Source organism: Callithrix jacchus, chromosome 7 (assembly GCF_049354715.1).
Source record: "Callithrix jacchus isolate 240 chromosome 7, calJac240_pri, whole genome shotgun sequence".
Classification (NCBI taxonomy): domain Eukaryota; kingdom Metazoa; phylum Chordata; class Mammalia; order Primates; family Cebidae; genus Callithrix; species Callithrix jacchus.
The window spans coordinates 42,899,261-42,921,095 of record NC_133508.1 but is presented as its reverse complement, the minus strand read 5'-3'; positions in this window follow the sequence as shown (position 1 = coordinate 42,921,095).

Here is a 21,835-nt window from a genome sequence, read left to right as displayed (position 1 = left end):
GTTGTGCTTCTACCACTATATTCAAATGCAGAACATTTTGATCAATGTAGAAGTAAACTCCGTACCCACATCAGCCACTCCTCATTTCTGTCATCTTCCCCACTGTTGCTTCCTACTCCCCAACCTCAGTCATAGGCAATCACCCATCTTCCTGACTCTGTAGATTTGCTTTCTCTGGACATTTTGTATAAATGAAATCATGCGGTATGTGACTCTTAGTGACTGGCTTCTTTCATTTACCATAATGTAACATTTTCAAGGTTGATCTATATTGTTGCATGTATCATCAGTTCTTCATTTTGTTAAATTGCTGAATAATATTCCATTGTGCAGATATAATATACTTAACTTATTCATTAACTTACTGAATGGGTGTTTCTACCTTTTAGCTTTCATAAACGATGCTGCTATAAACTTTTGCTTTCCCTGTGGACAGACACTTTCATCCATATTAGGTATGCATTTAGGAGTGGAATTCCTGGGTTATAAGGTAACTAGATGTTTAAGGGGTATTTATTTATTTATTTATTTAAAGACAGAGTCTTGCTCTGTTGCCCAGGCTGGAGTGCAATGGCACAATATTGGCCCACCACAACCTCTACCTCTCGTGTTCAAGCAATTCTCCTGCCTCAGCCTCCTGAGCAGCTGGAACTACAGGCACCCGCCACCACATCTGGTTAATGTTTGTATTTTTAGTAGAGATGGGGTTTCGACATGTTGGTCAGGCTGGTCTTGAATTCCTGACTTTGTGATCCAGCTGCCTCAGTTTCCCAAAGTGCTGGGATTACAGATGTGAGCTACCATACCTGGCTTATGTTTAAGTTTTTAAGAAACTACCAGACTTTCTTTCAATGTTACTACACCATTTTACATTCCCACTAGCATTGTATGGTGATTTAGATTTTATTGTGTCTTCAACACATGTTATCTGACTTCCTGATTCTAGCCACTCAAGACGGTGAAAAAAATATCTCATTATGAGTTTGATTTATAGTTCCCTGGTAAGTATCAATGCCAAGTTTTTTTCCTGTCTTTTTAGAATCTATTTTAGAAATTAGACTCTTTGTCTTTTAATGATTGAGTTGTATAAATTCTTTGTATATTATAGCTATGAGTATCTGTCAAAGAAAAAAATGCATGTCTGGACATTAGTAAGGAACGTCTTTATTAATATTGCAATAAAAGGAAGGGAGCTATGTCAACAGGAAAATCTTTGTTCCCATAAAATATCAAAGCAACTCAGGCAGAAAGGGATATTTTTTATAAAGAGAAACAAGCAAGTGTAGAAGAAATCTGATGTGAAGAATGAAATGAGCCAGTGGCATGACTGGACAGTTAGGTTTGAAATGTTTTTCTCCGTGGTCAGGCAATTCTCAGAAGGGATGTTCTTTGTTCCGGTGATGACTGTTTAAACTCACAAGCAAGTCAAAATCCAGTGGCTTTGGGAAAGAAGAGAAGCCTAAATAAATTTTAGTCCAGGCAAGTTAGCGAGCATTATATCGATTGGTCAATGTGGATAAACAAGTCAACTAATCATTTATGAGACAAAAAATGGGAATCTTGAAGGTCTGTGTCTGGCTTCATTCTAGGTAAAGAAGGGGGTTATCTTTGACTCTTATCTAAATCACATGGGAAAGGGTAATTCTTTGCAATAAGCTGTTCCATGGAACACAAAAAGGTGGGGTATTTCCTAGTCGTCACTCTTTGTTAGGAGCACAGGGCTCAGGTCAAATTCAACATTTTCATCTCTTATCCGATATCAGATTTGTAAATTTTTTTGCGCTCTACGGGTTGTTTATTCTTTTCATGGATGGTATTTTTTGTAAAGGGCTTTTAACTTGGACAAAGTCAATTTTATCTATTCTTTCTTTTGTTTCTTTTGCTTTTATTGACATATGTAAGAAACCATTGTCCAATTTATGGTCATGGAGATTTACCTTCTATGTTTTTTTCTAAGAGTTTATAGTTTTAGCTTTACATCAGAGCTTTGATTTAGTTTGAGTTAACTTTTGTATATGGTGTGAAGTAAGGTTACAACTGCATTCTTTTTCATGTGGGTATCCTATTGTTCCAGCATAATTTGTAGAAAAGTATACCTTCCATTGATTTGTCTTGGCATCCTTTAAAAAATCAGTTGGCTGAATATGAGAAGTTAATTTTTAGATTTTTTATTCTGTCCCATTGATCTGTATGTCCATTGTTATGTCAGTACTACGGTCTTGATTACCATAGTTTTGTTGTAAGTTTTGGAATCTGGAAGCATGAGTCCTCCAATGCTGTTCTATTTTTTTCAAGATGTTCTAGCTATTTTGGGTCTCTTGAATTTTCATATGAATTTTAGGATTAACTTGTAAAATTTCTGCAAAAAGTCAGCTGAAATTTTGACAGGGCTTGCATTGAATCTGTAAATTGATTTGGAGAGTATTATTATTTTTAAAATATTAAACTTCTTAATACATGAACAAAGGATGTCTGAATTTATTTAGATCTCCTTTAGTTTCTTTTAATGTTTTGAAATTTTAGAAGCATAAGTTTTTCATTTCATTTCATAAATGTATTTTAATGCATTTTCTTCTCTTTCATGCTACTGTAAATAAAATGTTTCAAAAACTAAATTGTTTTTGATTATTAATTGCTGCAGCATAAAATACAATTAAGTTATGTATATTGATTTTCTTATACCCTGTAGCATTTTTGAATTACTTTATTAATTGATATGGTTTGGCTATTCCCCACCCAAATCTCATCTTGAATTGTAGCTCCTATGACTCCCACATGTTACATGTGGGACCCAGTAGAAGGTAATTGAATCGTGGGGACAGGTCTTTCCCATGCTGTTCTTGTGACAGTGAATAAATCTCAGGAGATCTGATGGTTTTATAAAGTCGAGTTCCCCTGCACAAGCTCCTTTGCCTGCCACCATGTAAGATGTGACTTTGCTCCTCCTTTGATTTCCCCATGAATGTGAGACCTCTCCAGCCATCTGGAAGTGTAAGTCAATTAAACATCTTTCCTTTAAAAATTACCCAGTCTCAGGTATGTCTTTATTAGCAGCATGAGAACAGACTAATATATTAATTCTAATAAATTTTCAGTGTTCGTTTCAGGATTTTTTTCTATACAAAGTTTGTATTATCTGCAACTAGAGAGAGTTTACTTTCTATCTTTCCATTCTGTTTGCCTTTTATGGTTTTTCTTCATTAATTGCCCTGGATACCCAATACAGTATGAATAGAAATGTCAGCAGTGAACATCTTTGCCTTGTCATTGATCTTATGAAAAAGCATTCAGTCTTTTGTCATTAAGTATGTTGCTAATGCAGATTTTTTTTGTAGGTGCTCTTTATCACGTTTAGGAAGTTCTTTTCTATTCCTAGTTAATTGATGGTTTCTGTTTACTTGCTTGTTTTTTAATTAGGAAGGGGTGTTGAATTTTGTTCAATAATTTTCTCCATTGAAGTCAGGTCATTTATATATTTTAGTCTAATGATATAATGTATTACATTAATTTTTAAATGTTAAACCAATCTGTCTTTACTGTGTTCTTTAATTTTCACTTATTTGTAAATTTCCAATTTTCATTCTGTTATTAATTCTTAATTACATCCTATTGTGATTAGAGAACATACTCAGTATGATTTCTATCCTTTTAAATATACTGATGTTTGTTTTACAGCCAAATGTATGGTCTATCAACAGAATCTTTTATGTGCTCTTCAGAAGAATGTGTATTTTGCTGTTATTGGATAGAGTGTTTGTAATGTTGTGTAGTGTTGTTCAAGCCTTCTGTTTCTTTGTTGAACTAGCTTTTCCATTCATTATTGGAAGTGGAGTATTGAAGTCTTCCACAGTTTTTGTTGAATTGTTTATTTTCCCTTAAATCCTTTTTTTAAAATTTTTATTTATTTTATTTCAGAGATGAGGTCTCACTATGTTGCCCAGGCTGATCTCAAACTCCTAGACTCAAGTGATCCTCTCACTTCAGCCTCCCAAAGTGCTTAGATTATAGGAGTGAACCACCATGCCTGGCTTTGCTCCTTTAAATTCTGTCAGTACTTTATGCATTTTGTGGCTCAGTTGTTAGGAGAATATATGTTTATAATTGTTATGTTTTCCTGAAGGATTTATCCTCTTAGCACTACAAAATGTCCCTCTATATATCTAGCAATATTTTATTATCTTAAAGTCTATTTTTCTGATATTAGTATAGCCATTCCAACTTTCTTGTCATTACTGTATGAATATTTATCATTTTCCATATTTTTCTTTTAATCTATTTGTATCTTTGAGGTATGTATGATGTATGATCTATTTGTATCTTTGATGTATATATGATGTATGATCTATTTGTATCTTTGATGTATATATGATGTATGATCTATTTGTATCTTTGATGTATATATGATGTATGATCTATTTGTATCTTTGATATATGATCTATTTGTAGCTTTGATGTATGTATGATGTATGATCTATTTGTATCTTTGATGTATATATGATGTATGATCTATTTGTATCTTTGATGTATATATGATCTATTTTTATCTTTGATATATGATCTATTTGTATCTTTGATGTATATATGATGTATGATCTATTTGTATCTTTGATGTATATATGATCTATTTGTATCTTTGATGTATGATCTATTTGTATCTTTGAGGTATGTATGATGTATGATCTATTTGTATCTTTGATGTATATATGATGTATGATCTATTTGTATCTTTGATGTATATATGATGTATGATCTATTTGTATCTTTGATATATGATCTATTTGTATCTTTGATGTATGTATGATGTATGATCTATTTGTATCTTTGATGTATATATGATGTATGATCTATTTGTATATTTGATGTATATATGATGTATGATCTATTTGTATCTTTGATGTATATATGATGTATGATCTATTTGTATCTTTGATATATGATCTATTTGTATCTTTGATGTATGTATGATGTATGATCTATTTGTATCTTTGATGTATATATGATGTATGATCTATTTGTATCTTTGATGTATATATGATCTATTTGTATCTTTGATATATGATCTATTTGTATCTTTGATGTATATATGATGTATGATCTATTTGTATCTTTGATGTATATATGATGTATGATCTATTTGTATCTTTGATGTATATATGATCTATTTGTATCTTTGATATATGATCTATTTGTATCTTTGATGTATATATGATGTATGATCTATTTGTATCTTTGATGTATATATAATGTATGATCTATTTGTATCTTTGATGTATGCATGTCTTATTTAGGCAACATATAGTTGGATCCTTAATCAATCTGAAAAGTCTGTCTTTTATTACATCATTCTATTCATTTACATTTAATGTCGTTACTGGTGTAGCTGAATGTATATTTGCCATTTTACTTTTTGTTTTCTGCTTCATATCTTTTTGTTGCTCTATTCCTCATTTAGTGTATTTTTGAACTAGGTGAACTTTTTCCTTTGCTATTTTAGAGACAGAGTCTTATTTTCTAGTGCAGCATTTTACTTCCTTTAATAAGATTTTTCTCTTTTTTTTGAGAGTTTTTTTTGTGGCTACTCTGCAGGCTACCATGTACATTTTATCTTATACTAACTTAATTATAGTGAGATAAAAATGTTTTACTTTCATATAACTCTAATCTCTCCTTCCTTTTTTGTGATATCATTTCTGTATTTGTTGCAAACCCTGTAATTCATTGTTATAATTATTATTTTATATAATTGTATGCCTGCTTATGGAAGCTATGTAAAGGACAGCAAGCATGTATTTGTAAAGTTTGTTATATTAGCCTTTTTATTTGTTATTTCTGGTTCTTTTCATTTTCCTGTAGTTGAACTTTACCCTCTGGTGCTACTTTCTTAATCCAATACAAGTTTGTTCCCACCTACATTCTTTGTGTAATTATTGTCAAATAGATTACATTTCTATATTTTGTAGGTCTAACAATAAGATTATACACATACTATTTAATACAATTGCTTTTAAATTAGTTAACAGATGGAATTCTAATTTACACTTTTTTGTAATTACATAAGTACTTAGACTATTGCTTCCTTTTAAAAATTCTAGTATATTTGAATTACTATCTGCAGGTATATGTTTTCAACCTAGAAAATTTCCTGTAGTGTTTACAAGAAGCACTATAGTGGGACTGCTAACAACAAATGTCTTAATTTCCTTCATTTTCAAAGGATAGTTTTTCTGGATATAGAATTCTTGGTTGAATGGTTGCTTTCCTTTCAATATTTTTAATATGTCATTGAAACATCCTGTGGCCTCCATGGTTTCTGATGAGAAATAAAGAGTTGTTAATCTTGTTAAGAATGACTTTTATGTGATGAGTTGTTTCTGTCTTGCCAGTTTCTAGATTCTCCCTTTATCTTTGCATTTTGATAGTTTAAGTACAATATGTTTTAGCATGGGCCTCTTTATGTTTATCTTACTTAGAATGTGTTGAGCTTCTTAGATGTGTATACTAATTTTTTTTAAAAAATCATGTCTGATAAGTTTCTTTCTGTTATTTCTTTAAATATTCTTTCTGCCTCTTTCATTATCTCCTCTTACTTGTGAAATTCTCATTACATATAGTTAGTACACATGCTGGAGTCCCCCATTTTTCTGAAGCTCTAATTGGTTTTCTTTATTTTTCCTTCCTATTCCTCAGACTGAATAATCTCAATTGACTCATTGTTAAGTTAACTGATTCTTTCTTCTATTTGCTCATGCCTGCTACTCAGACCTTCTAGTGAATTTTTAAATTTCAGTTATTGTGATTCTCAACTACTTTTCCATAATTTAGGTCTTTTTAAATGTGCTTTATTTGGTGAAATGTAGCTTCATATTTTCCTTTAGTTCTTTTTAAATTTGTTAAAATTGTAATTAGGAGTCAAGTGGTTTTGGTTACATGGATGAATTGTATGATGAGGAAGTCTGAGATTTTAGTGCACTCATCACTTGAGTAGTGTACGTTGTGCCCAATATGTAGTTTTTCATTCCTTACCATCCTCTCACTCTACCCCAGTCTGAGTTTCCAGTGTCCATTATACCACTCTTTATGCCTTTGACTACTCATAATTTGGCTCCCACTAATAAGTGAGAACATACTGTATTTGTTTATACATTTCAGAGTTACTTTACTTAGCATAATAACTTCCAGTTTCATCCAAGTTGTTGCCAAATCAAGTATTTCATTATTCTTCATGGCTGAGTAATATTCCATACTATATATGTACCACATTCTCTTTATCCACGGATTGGCTTAGGGGCACTTAAGTGATTTCATATCTTTGCAATGTTGAATTGTGCTACAATAAACATGTGTGCAGGTGAATTTTGATAAAATGACTTCTTTTCCTTTGGGTAGATACCCAGTAGTGTAATTGCCAGATCAAATGGTAAGTCTACTTTCACTAAACAGTTCTTTCAGAAATCTCTATACTGTTTTCAGTAGAGGTTGTACTAATTTACCATCCCACCAGCAGTGCATAAGCATTTCCTCCTTACCACATCCATGCCAACATCTATTGTTTTTGACTTCTTAATAATGGCCATTCTGGCTGGGGTATGGTGATATCTCATTGTGGTTTTAATTTACATTTCACTGGTAATTAGTGATATTGAGCATTTTTTCATATGTTTATTGGCCATTTGCACATCTACTTTCGAGAAATGTCTATTCACATCACTTGCCCACTTTTAAATGAGGTTCTTTGTTTTTTCTTGCTGTTCTGCTTGAGTTCCTTGTAGATTCCGGATATTAGTGCTTTGTTAGATGCATAATTTGCAAATGATATTTCCTCCCATTCTATAGGTAGGAAATATCATCTGTTTACTATGATGACTATTTCTTTTTCTGTGCAGAAGCTTTTTGGTTTAATTATGTCTCATTCATTTATGAATTTTTGTTGCATTTCCTTTTGGGGTTGTAGTCATAAAATTTTTGTCAATGTATAGGAGACCCTTCCCTAGGTTTTCTTCTAGAATTTTTATGATTTCAGGGCTTAGACTTAAGTCTTTAATTCATCTAGAGTTAAGTTTTGTATATGTGAGAGACAGGAATCTGGTTTCATTCTTCTACATGTGGTTATTCAATTCTTCCAGCACTATTTATTAAATAAGGTGTCGTTTCCCCAATTTATGTTTTTGCATGCTTTGTCAAGGATCACTTGGTTGTTAGCATTTGCCTTCATTTCTAGGTTCTCTATTCTGTTCCATCGGTCTATGTGTTTATTTTTACATTATTACCATGTTGTTTGGCTAAATAAACTTGTAGAATAAATCAAGTAACGTGATGCCTCCAGATTTGCTCTTTCTGCTTAGAGTTTCTTTGGCTGTTCAGGTTCTTTTTTGGTTCCATAGGAATTTTAGGATTGCTTTTCTACTTCTGTGAAAAATGATGTTGATATTTTGATAAGAATTGCATTGAATCTGTAGATTGCTTTGGACAATATAGTGAGTTATACCCTATGGATTCTTCCAATCTATGAGCATGGGGTGTATTTCCATTATCTTGCACCATCTGACGGCTTTTAGCCATGCTTTGTAGCACTCCTTGTAGAAATCTTTCACTTCCTTGGGTCTTTTATTTATTTTTTGTAGCTGTTGTAAAAGGAATTAAGTTCTTGATTTGCTTCTCAGCTTGATTGTTGTTGGTGTATAGCAGTGATACTGTCGTGTTTACATTGATTTTGTAACCTGATACTTTACTGAATTCATTTATCAGATCCAGGAGTCTTTCAGAGGGCTCTTCTAGAGTTTTCTAGGTTAAGGCAATTAGGAAACAGAGATAGTTTGTCTTCCTCTTTTCCTGTTGGGATGCCCTTTGTTTCTTCTTTGGCCTGACTGCTCTGGCTAGGTCTTCTCTTTAGCTCCTTACATATGCTTTCCTTTCGCTCTTTTGGTATATTTTAAATAACGATTTAGGCATTTTTCTAGTAAGTTATATGTCTGAACTTCCTCAGGAACAGCTTTTATTAATTGCTTGCTTTTTTCTTTATGTATGGGCCATATTTCTAAAAAATTTGTTTTTATGCCATGTGACTTTTTTTGTTGTTAAAGATTGGACTTTGTGTATTATAATGTAGCAGCTCCATACATCAGTTTTTCTTTCTTCCCAGGTTCATATTGCTTCTTGGTGTGATATTCGTTTGTTTAGTGACTTTTTTGAACGAATTTTGTAAAGCCTGTATTTTTTTTTGTCATGTGTGTTCACTGTAGTTTATGTTCCATTAACCTAGTGATCATTGAATAGAGATATCATATATGCCTGAAAGAAAAAAAAATTCTGAATCTTTGCAAATGGGCTGTGTGTATTGGGGGCATGTCTTCAGTCCTAATCTGGGTGATTTACAGTCCTGATTTGGCTTTCACTTCTGGCTTGGGCAGAGTCTAAAGGTCAGGCATAGAGTAGGTGAAAACTCAGCATATTCTCAGGGCTTTTCTGAGCATGTACCCAGCCCTGGGCATGTGCATGGACTAGGCTTTTAGGATATGCTATAGCTTTTCAAAGCCTTCATTCTTCCCAAAAAATCTTATTCTTTAGCCTTTCCTCTCAAGCTTTTGGTGACTTTATTTTTCACCCCAGTGACTACCCATTGCTCCAGAGAGCAGCAACAAATATGTTTGGCTCTAAATGTTTTCTTTTTTTTTTTTTTAATTGCATTTTAGGTTTTGGGGTACATGTGCAGAGCATGCAAGATAGTTGCATAGGTACACACATGGTGGTGTGATTTGCTGTTTTCCTCCCCTTCACTCACATCTGGCACTTCTCCCCATACTATCCCTCCCCAGCTCCCCCACCCTCGCTGTCCCTCCCCTATTCCCCCCAATAGACCCCAGTGTGTAGTGCTCTTCTCCCTGTGTCCATGTGTTCTCATTGTTCATCATCCACCTATGAGTGAGAATATGTGATATTTCATTTTCTGTTCTTGTGTCAGTTTGCTGAGAATGATGTTCTCCAGATTCATCCATGTCCCTACAAAGGACACGAACTCATTGTTTTTTATTGCTGCATAATATTTCATGGTGTATATGTGCCACATTTTCCCAGTCCAGTCTATCATCATTGGGCATTTGGGTTCGTTCCAGGTCTTTGCTATTGTAAACAGTGCTGCAATGAACATTTGTGTGCGTGTGTCCTTATAGTAGAATGATTTATAGTCCTTTGAATATATACCCAGTAATGGGATTGCTGGGTCAAATGTAATTTCTATTTTTAAGTCTTTGAGGAATCGCCACACTGTCTTCCACAATGGCTGAACTAATTTACACTCCCACCAACAGTGTAAACGTGTTCCTATTTCTCCACATCCTCTCCAGGATCTGTTGTCTCCAGATTTTTTAATGATCGCCATTCTAACTGGCATGAGATGGTATCTCAATGTAGTTTTGATTCGCATTTCTCTGATGACCAGTGATGATGAGCATTTTTTCATATGTTTGTTGGCCTCATACATGTCTTCTTTCATAAAGTGTCGGTTCATATCCTTTGCCCATTTTTGAATGGGCTTGTTTGTTTTTTTCTTGTAAATCTGTTTGAGTTCTTTGTAAATTCTGGATATCAGCCCTTTGTCAGATGGGTAGACTGCAAAAATTTTTTCCCATTCTGTTGGTTGCCGATTCACTCTAGTGACTGTTTCTTTTGCTGTGCAGAAGCTGTGGAGTTTGATTAGGTCCCATTTGTCTATTTTGGCTTCTGTTGCCAATGCTTTTGGTGTTTTGGTCATGAAGTCCTTGCCTACTCCTATGTCCTGAATGGTTTTGCCTAGATTTTCTTCTAGGATTTTTATGGTGCTGGGTCTTATGTTTAAGTCTTTAATCCATCTGGAGTTAATTTTAGTGTAAGGTGTCAGGAAGGGGTCCAGTTTCTGCTTTCTGCACATGGCTAGCCAGTTTTCCCAACACCATTTATTAAACAGGGAATCCTTTCCCCATTGCTTGTTTTTGTCAGGTTTATCAAACATTGTATGGTTGTAGATATGTTGTGTTGCCTCTGATGCCTCTGTTTTATTCCATTGGTCTATATCTCTGTTCTGATACCAGTACCACGCTGTTTTGATTACTGTAGCCTTGTAGTATACTTTGAAGTCTGGTAGTGTGATGCCTCCTGCTGTGTTCTTTTTGCTTAGAATCGACTTGGCTATGCAGACTCTCTTTTGGTTCCATATGAAGTTCAAGATGGTTTTTTCCAGTTCTATGAAGAAAGTCAATGGTAGCTTGATGGGGATAGCATTGAGTCTGTAAATTACTTTGGGCAGTATGGCCCTTTTCATGATATTGATTCTTCCTAACCATGAACAGAGACTGTTTCTCCATGTGTTTGTGTCCTCTCTTATTTCATTGAGCAGTGGTTTGTAGTTCTCCTTGAAGAGGTCGCTTACGTTCCTTGTTAGTTGTATTCCTAGGTATTTGATTCTCTTTGTAGCAATTGTGAATGGCAGTTCATTCTTGATTTGGCTCTCTTTAAGCCTGTTATTGGCGTACACGAATGCTTGTGATTTTTGCACATTGATTTTGTATGCTGAGACTTTGCTGAAGTTGCTTATCAGTTTCAGGAGTTTTTGGGCTGAGACGATGGGGTCTTCTAGGTATGCTATCATGTCATCTGCAAATAGAGACAATTTGGCTTCCTCCTTTCCTATTTGTATACCCTTTATTTCTTTTTCTTGCCTGATTGCTCTGGCTAGAACTTCCAGTACTATATTGAATAGGAGTGGTGAGAGAGGGCATCCTTGTCTAGTGCCAGATTTCAAAGGGAATGCTTCCAGTTTTTGCCCATTCAGTATGATATTGGCTGTTGGTTTGTCATAAATAGCTTTTATTATTTTGAGATATGTTCTATCAATACTGAGTTTATTGAGGGTTTTTAGCATAAAGTGCTGCTGAATTTTGTCAAAGGCCTTCTCTGTGTCAATTGAGATAATCATGTGGTTTTTGTTTTTGGTTCTGTTTATGTGGTGAATTACATTTATAGACTTGCGTATGTTGAACCAGCCTTGCATCTCCGGGATGAATCCTACTTGATCATGGTGGATAAGCTTTTTGATTTGCTGTTGCAATCAGCTTGCCAGTATTTTATTGAAGATTTTTGCATCTATGTTCATCATGGATATTGGCCTGAAGTTTTCTTTTCTTGTTTTCAACAGAGGTCATGTGATTAGCTGCTTCAGACCTGGGAGAATGTCAAGTGAGTTGAGATAAAGACAATCCCTTTGAGCCAGTCCTCCAGGGCACTCCAAGACAGGTTGAGCAACCAAACACAGTTCTTTGTGAATGAGATCTGCTCTGCTTCCTCTGGTACTAGTACCTATGCTGGGACCATAAACTTTTTTCTTCGGGGTCTGTTACCAAGCTGAGGAGGAGGATATGGGACCAGGGGAAATTAAAAGACCGCAAAGCTTGCTATTCTTACTGACATTCTGGTGTTTTTTTCTTGATTGAACACTTTGCCCTGCTTGTTATAGGCTCTTGGTTTATTTCCAGAGATCTAAAAAGTTGCTTCTGACAGTTTTTATCAGCCTTTTTATTGCCCTTTTGGAGCAATGGACCTTGGAGTTTCCTACCCTGCCATTTTCTCTGACATCCCATAACCAAATTTTGATTGCATTAATTTCTATATTTTTTATATTCCCCTACTTCATTGATGTCAGCTATTATCTTTATTATTCTCTTTCGTCTATCTTTTTGGATTTGATTTAATTTTCTTCTTTTATATTCATCAGATAAAATTTTAGATCTTTGACTTTTCAACCTTTCTTCTTTTCTAATAAATGTGTTTAAGATTAGAAATTCCCCTTTAAGTAATATTTCTGGAGGCTTGGTTTATTGTAACATTCATTATCTATTAACTAATAAAGTTTTAGGGATAAAAAGGGAGAACTAGTAAAAATATTAGATTAATTCTAAATAACACAAGAAAGGAGAAACAAGAAATATAACAAAACAAAGTCAAGTTCAAAGTACATGGTAAAATAGCAGATATAAACCAGCCTTATCAGTCATTGCATAACACGTAAATGGACTCAATTCTTCAAGTATGTAAAGGTTAAGATAGTCAGACGGGAAAAGGAACTATAGGATGCTTATAAGAAAGAGCTATTCCATTGCCAACATTAACCAAAGAAAAGGTGATGAAGTTGAGGAAGGAGACCCCTAACGCTCTTCAGTCTTCTGCATTGCATCTCAAAAGGAGACGCTAGAAGTCAGCCAGAAGGGAGACTGGTTGGTGCCACCAGCCAGGGTAAAAATAAGACCCCCACTGCTCACCACAATCTCTCCTATAGATTGTAGGCATGGTATGGAGGAATCTTTCTGGAAGGCATTGTTTTTACCTAAACAAGATCAAATCCCCACCTAAGCCACATACCCCATGCTTACTCCATGAGACAAGACCCTTTCACATGTAATTTCTAAAACTGTAAACCCAAGACCCTTTCACATGTTACTTCTAAAACTGTAAACCCAAGACCCTTTCACATGTAATTTCTAAAACTGTAAACCCAAGACCCTTTCACATGTAATTTCTAAAACTGTAAACCCAAGACCCTTTCACATGTTACTTCTAAAACTGTAAACCCAAGACTCTTTCACACACAATTTCTAAAGCTGTAAACCCAAGACCCTTTCATGTATAATTTCTAAAGCTGTAAGCACGAGACCCTTTCACATGTAATATCTAGAGTTGTAAGCCTATATAAAGGCAGGGCTTCTGTTTGTCAGGCGAGCTTGGCTGTTAGGCGGCTATGCCACCTTGCTCCCGGCTAAAATAAATCACCCTTTCCTTCCTAGTTGGATGTCTGAGAGGTCTGTTTCTTGTGGTCATTCCTGCTTTATAGTTAAACTAACATTATACAGAATAGACTGTAAGGCAACAATCATCAGTAGAACCAGGGACATTCCATAAATGAGCTAACTCACCAGAAGTATGTTAGTAAATATGTATGTACCCCCAAAAAACAAAAGACATAAATCAGCAATCGCCAGAACTAAAACAAAGAAAAGCAATACATAACCAATGTGGAAGACTTTAACAAACTCCATAACTAATAAAACAAGAAGATAATAAAAATAAGAAGTATATAGATCTGGACAGGACACCTAATAAAAGACCTAATGGATACACAGAAAACATTGCATCCAACAGCAGCAGAATGCTCATTCTTTTTCTCAAGCATATAGAATAATTTACCCAGATTGACTGTACATTGGACCATAAAAACATCTCAACAAATGTCGCAGGATTAGAGTTATTCAGAGTAGGTTCTCTAACCACAGTGGAATTAAGCTAGGAATCAGTAGAAAATCCCTTACTGTTAGGAAATTAAACAATTCACCTCTAAATAATCCATGTGCCAAGAGGAAGTCACACTTGAAATTATAATGTATTTTGAACTGAATAATAAAATATGCCACAAATGGACCTCTCTAGCATCCAGCAACCAGGGCTTAACCCTTGCCCAGAAATTGGTCTTCAGGAGTTTGCTCCAGCATGAAGGTCATGTCTGTTGTTTCAAGTTTGCCCTTTGCCACGTGTTAACGATTTAGATAACACCCTCTAGCCCATCGCCTTGTTAGAGCCATGACTTCACATCTTCTACACAAACAGCATACTGTTCTTAGCCCAGTGTGGATGCAATAAGGTTCTTCTGGCAACAGCAATCTATTATCAACCATTTCTGGTTATCCTTGGTAGTAGTGTCTTTGCAAAGTGGAAAATATTCTTTAATTCTAAGCAAGGACAAAAGTATTCAAAGCTTTATAAGGCTTTAGTCACCCAAAGAACTAATTCATGTGATCATTTATCTTTTTCTACCCTTGTAAATCATCACCTCGGCGATATCCCGATACTCTTGACTTCCAAAGGACAACCTTCTTGCAAATGAACAATTTCAATTGCTGTATCCATAGTGCCACTCAACATACCCTCAAGCAGCATACTTAACATAAAAGCCTATTTAATTGCCAGTAAATAGTAGAATTATCTTTTGGAACAATGTAGCAAACATAATTGAAATAATCTTAATGTGTTTCATGTGGTAATAACCACTTATGTAAGATTAACACCATAGAAAGAAAAGACAAGGAGAGAGGTACTGGCGTGTGCCCATAATGGTAGGCTTTGCAGTAAATCCTTCTGTTGTTTCCTCAGCTGGTCACTTTTGTTTCCTTTGAAAGTTTTTCAGCTAAATGAAATACAGAACTATTAGCTTATAAATGGTCAGTGAAAGTGAATAATTGGTAGTGTATTTATTATCTTAGCGCATTGAATTAAATGTGTGAAATGAGAATTCAGAAGCTGCAGCATAAGACAGCACTTAAGAGGAAGGTGCTTTGCATAGGAACTTCTTTAAGAAGAAAACTAAAGATTCATTCATTCATTCATCAATTCAATGTACCATTAAATCAGTGGTGATGCCTGAAGTTAATAGTTTTATCTGACTCAACCCCAAAGTCATGTGAAGCTAGAATTTGTATCTAAGGTAACAATCAATGAAGGAAATAACTGAATAATCTAAAGCACCTGCTCTCTTACACTCTCTCTTGTGTCACTTTTGATGACTCTGAGATGGGGAGTATCCATTCGATTTTAAGGACAAAGAAGCCCACACTCAGAGATGTGAACTGGCCACATTACTAGTTAAAATTTGGTGGGAATTCCCATTGTGCTGCTGAGTTCCAAGGCCTTATTCTTTCCCTATACCACAAATTGCCGCAAGTGCAGACCCCAGAGGTTTAAGGTGGATCAGAAGGAAGGGAATGTTTGGATTGTATCAGGGTCTGCTTCAATCGGGCATGATGAGGTGACAGACGTGGAGACCACTGCCTTTGAAAGTGCAGCTTACACTTCACAGTTGCCAAGAGGGAGGCCAAACCATGCCGGGGTCATGCGGGGAACACCAGGCTGGTGAGAAGGCAGAAGGTGCCAGCAGGCAGCAGGGCTCAGAGACTTCACTGTAATTCCCATAGGAAAAAATGGGTGAGGCAGGGCGGGAAAGATTAGGATTCCAGTACTGAGCTTATAGGGCTGGTCTCTAACGGTCTGATACCTGGCGGACATGGTTCGGCTGTGTCCCCACCCAAATCTCATCTTGAATTGCAGTTCCCATAATTCCCATGTGTCATGGGAAGGACCTGGTGGGAGGTAACTGAATCGTGGGAGTGCTTTTCTCCATAATGTTCTCATGGTAGTGAAGGAGTCTCACAGGATCTGATGGTTTTATAAGGGGTTTCCCCTTTTGCCTGAGTCTCATTCTCTCTTGCTTGCCACCACTTAAGACGTCCCTTTGCTCTTTCATCTTCTGCCATGATTGTGAGGCCTCTGCAACCATGTGAAACTGTAAGTCCATTAAACCTCTTTCCCTTCTAAGTTACCCAGTCTCAGATATGTCTTCATTAGCAATGTGAGAGCAGACTGAGACACTGATCCTGGGGTAATTTAGAGCAGGGGAAGTGTTGGCCTGGTGCCTGGAAATTACATAAAGAAGGGGGTTGGGAATGTGGGGCTTGGAGGGGTGGTTTATATAGGAAAGGAACACTCACAGGTCAATTATTTACTGTCTCTAGGAATTTGCCCTGGGAAGGGCAGTCCCTCCAGGATTAGCAAAGATCTAAGGAGGTCAAAGCAACACAAAACACAGAAAATTTAAAAAACATAGATGATAGAAATCTATAATTTCTATTTGGATGGTAAAGAAACCAGGGCTTTTCATCTAAAGCTCTTTTTCAGAAGCAACAACAGAGGGCCCGGAGTTGGAGCACAAACCCTGCTGTGCTTCTCCTCCAGCTGTGGGCACTCTGGCCCGTGGAGGACATCCTGCATGTGCATCTGCATGGCAGACAGCAGGTGTGCTCCAGACACCTAGAAGGAAGAATCGGTGACTGTCTTAGATGGGGTTTCCCAGACCCTGAACCAAGGACTTCTTCTATGGAGGCAGTTTATTTGGGAGGCGATCTTAGAAGTGAGAAAGTGAGAAGGGGAATAGAAAAAGTTCAGCCTAAGAAGCACTAAAGACAGGGCTATGTTTGCGGGCGCATGAGGTTCAATCCTGCAGGAGACTCTTAGAACAACCATTGCAGTATGCCCCAGAATTGTCCCCCACCCCAAGGTGAGGAGGCTGGGCATTCTCTCACTAGCTCTCAGCCACCACTCTTTGAGAATTGCCTCAAGAAAGGATCAAGTGAGCACTAGTGCCTCTATTACTGTGCCATAATTGCATTCATGTGGGCAAGCTCTTAGAGTGTAGAGGAAGAAGAGAAGAGGTGCAGGCATTTGAAGGGAAAATCACAGCTATAAGTGAACCCAGGTGGGCTGAGGGTACCCAGGGAAGGTAGTGAGAGCATTAGCTATGGGAACAGAAGAATAAAACATATGGTCTCTTTAAAGAACATGAATGCGTTGGTTTCATTCTCATCCATCCAGGTCATAAAGTGTACGGAATGCAATAGTTATGACTATCGGCTTTCCTCTTTCATTTCAGGACCAAAAGATTTGTGTGCATCTCCTGAGCATTTCATCTGCCTGTAGTTCTGTGTACACCATGAATTGTGTGATTCCTAGTGTTTCCTCCTTGTGTCAGCTAAAAAAACCGGAAGCTTAGAACCAAAATGTATGCCTTACCTCCATCAAGTGTAGAGATAGTTTAGAAGTTACTGTTTATATTGATTTCAAGATCTCTTTATAATCTTACTCTTGCTGTTCTTTCTCTTTTTATTCTGAATTTAAATCTATGATTTGTTGCTATAGTTTATAGATCTTTACAAGGTGTCCTGACTCTTAAAATTCTTGCGCTAGTGAGGAATCTTGGTTGCAAGTGTCAGACACCTAACTCAGAGTAGGTTAAACAACAACAAGAAAGAATGTTCCGGCGTGCATAACTGTGAGGAAAATGTCTTGCTCCAGGCATACTTGGATCCAGAAACTCAAATAATGTTGTTAATATTTTCTTTCTCTTGTCTCTCTCCCTTCTTCCTTCTCTTCCTCTCCCTTTGTTATTTTTCAATTACCAGCTTTCCTCTGTGTTGACTTTACTGTCACCAGGATTATTCCATTTAGTATTAGTCTGTTCTCATGCTGCTAATAAGGATAATATGTTAGGAATTGGATATATTAGGAGATATTGGATATATTAGGAGACTGAATAATATATAAAGGAAAGAGGTTTAATGGACTCACAGTTCCACGTGGCTGGGAGGCCTCACAATCATGGTGGAAGACAAAGGAAGAGCAAAGGGATGTCTTACATGGCTGCAGGCAAGAGAGAATGAGACTCAAGCAAAAAGGGAAACTCCTTATGAAACCATCAGATCTCATGAGACTTCTTCACTACACGGGAACAGTATGGAGGAAACCACCACAAGGATTCAGTTATGTCCCACCAGGTTCCTCCCACGACATGGGGGAATTATGGAAGTTACAATTCAAGATGAGATTTGGGTGGGGACACTGCCAAACCATATCAGTGGTGCAGAATGACCGCTGGCTGCTCTAGGTTCAGATCAGTTACAACTGATGAACCTGGAACTACCAACAAAGGACATCGCTTTTTTCTTAGTAGCTTGAGCAAGTTTCCTCGATGGGCTCTGATGAGTCCTGCTTCAGTTAACTTTGCACTTTTCTGATGGGGTCTTTAGTTCTGGAGACACTTGCAATGGGTACCCCATCAGAAGGAGAAGAAGGGTAGAGGGAAAGAGTGCTGCAAAGTCACAAATGAGCTGCCCCAGTTTACAGCTGTAAGAAATTCATGGTCCAATAGGTAGATATGGTAGCCAGTGGGTGAAGGAGAGAGGTGGGAGAGAAACCTGTATCATGTGTTGACTACTTACATTTTCTAGACTTTGGGCTGAGCGTTTCACATGGCGCATGTCACTTAATCCTCAAAAGAACCCTATGAGGCAACATCAATTTCTACTCACAGTTTAAAAATGGGAAAAATGAGGCACAGCTAGGAAGTGATGAAGACAGGATTCAAAGACATGCATATTAGCTCTAAAATCAGGACTGTTAGCCGGGATGGAAGAGCTGGTTTGGGTAGCAGAAGAGATGGAAAGGCTATTTATTCAGAAAAGGACCCATGCTACTCGGTGGGCGAAGGTGGGGTAGAGAACCAGGCCACTTTTGAACATGGAAAGTTTGAAATGCCTTTGAGGCATCCATGCAGAGTCAGAGGTAGACAGTTAAATACATGTGCATGGAAGGATAAGGAGACATTTGGGCCACAGATAGAACTTTGGAGGGAGTGAAGTCATGGGCAGGTATTAGCTTGCCTGGACAGAGGAGCTTGTGTGAGAAAGAAGAGGGCAACAGACTCAAACCTTCAGTGCCTTTACCATTGCATGACCAATTAGAGGAGACATAAAATAATTTTCTAGGAAAAGAAAAAAAGAGAATATTGATTCACAGAAGCCCAGGGAAGAGTGTTTCAGAAAGAAGGCAGGGTCTATAGTGTCAAATAGATACTACTTTGATAAGATAAAAATTGAAAAATGTCCCTTGGCATGAGGGCCTGGTTACCATAACAAAATTGTTTCACTGACTGATGAGCGGTGAACCAGATCAGAGTGAGTCAGGAGTAGGTGGATATGTGGGTGTGAATAAAGGAACTTGGTGAGTATACACGGCCTCTTCAAAAGATTTGAAAACACAAAACAGAAGGGTGCCAAGGAGGATGTGGGGGATGGGAAAGAGGACTGGACATGTTAGAAAGTTATGGGTTCAATTTGAATAGGACCTGTCAGTATAAACTCATCTTCTGTTTTCTCTCCCCAAACACATATTTTCTAGCTCTTTTCACTGAAAATGCCTAGGAACAATGATGCTCCAATAACAAAAAAAAAAAAAATCCTGTCATCCAGAGCTTGGGCATTAAATACTGTTTCACCCCAAAAGGAATCAGAGATTCTTACAGAAAGGGGTTTTTTTCAGCTCTGGAGTGGGAAGCATTTAATATGATTCTAGGACTTCCTGTGCCTGAATGCAAGGAAGCATTAAAAGACCAATGGGTCATGTCAAAAAAAGCATGGGATACAGCTGGGCACGGTGGCTTACACCCATAATCCCAGCACTTTGGGAGGCCGAGGTGGGTGGATCACGAGGTCAAGAGATCAAGATCATCCTGGTCAACATGGTGAAAACTTGTCTCTACCAAAAAAAAACAAAAACAAAAAATTAGCTGGGCAGGGTGGCGTGTGCCTGTAGTCCCAGCTACTCAGGAGGCTGAGGCAGGAGAACTGCCTGAACCCAGGAGGCGGAGGTTGTGGTGAGCTGAGATCACACCATTGCACTCCAGCCTGGGTAACAAGGGCAAAACTCCGTCTCAAAAAAAAAAAAAAAAAAAAAAAAGAAAAGAAAAAACACAGGATCCAAATAAAAGGGCTCCTTTTGACGTCTAATAGGACAATTTAGGGAACTGGGGAGACTGTTAATGAAATAATGGGTTAATAAATCTGCAAAAATGGTGAGAAGGAAGGAAGGAAGGAAGGAAGGAAGGAAGGAAGGAAGGAAGGAAGGAAGGAAGGAAGGAAGGAAGGAAGGAAGGAAGGAGGTGTCTGATGAGTGGGGAGGAGGTGAGAATCTCATCTCCAATTGTAATCCCCAGGTGTCGAGGGAGGGAGCTGCAGGGAGGTGACTGAATCATGAAGGCAGTTTCCTGCATGCTGTTCCTGTAGCAGTCAGTGAGTTTTGAGAAGTGTCTGGCGGTTTCCATTTTGTTCCTCTCTCCCTCCTGTTGCCATGTAATACGTGCCTTGTGTCCCCTTTGCCTTCTGCCATGATTGTTAAGTTTTCTGAGGCCTCCCCAGCCCGGCAGAACTGTGAGTCAATTAAATCATTTTCCTTTGTAAATGAGCAGTCTAGGTGTATCTTTATAGCAGTGTGAGAACAGACTAATACAGATGGTAAGTAGACAGGAACTTCTGATGAGATCTTGAGACATGTGGAGGGGAAGAGCTGAGTGCAGGAGATGGAAGGAGGAGGAGGCTTTGATAATGAGGGGGATTGAAAAAGCAGTCAATGGTGGTGTGGGGCAACTTGCCACAATGACAGCAAGGCATACAGGGATGACAAAGGACACAAGAAGCAAGAAATGTCGGACAACATAAGGAAGGTGTCTTCGTTTCCTCAAGCTGCCGTGACACTCTCATGGACTGGGCAACTTAAACAGTGGACAACTTTATCACAGTTTTGGAGGGCAGAGGTCCAAGACCAAGGTACCATCAGGGTTGGATTTTGGCGAGGACTTTCTTCCTGGCTTGTGGATGGTTGCTTTCTCATTGTGCCTTCAACTTGGACTTTTCTCTGTGCATGCAAGGAAAGACAGAGACAGACAGACAGAGTGGGGAGGGAGGGAGAGAGAGAGAGAGAGAGAGAGAGAGAGAGAGAGAGAGAGAGAGAGAGAGAGAGACTGAGATTCAGTCACTTCCTCTTCTTTTTTTTTTTAATTCTTTTTTATTTTTTTTAGGCCCTGTGTAAGAGATTCTTTTTTTTTTTTAATTGCATTTTAGGTTTTGGGGTACATGTGAAGAACATGCAAGATTATTGCATAGGTACACACATGGCAATGTGATTCACCGCCCTCCTCCCCATCACCTATATCTGTCATTTCTCCCACTCCCCATTCCCCACTGTCCCTCCCCTATTTCCCCCTCAATAGACCCCAGTGTGTGATGCTTCCCTCCCTGTGTCCAGGTGTTCTCATTGTTCAACACCCACCTTTTCCTCTTCTTACAAGGACACCATTCCTATAAGATTAGGGTTCTACTCTTATGACCTCATTAACCTTCCTTACCTCTAAATACAGTCAGATTGGAGGTTAGGGCTT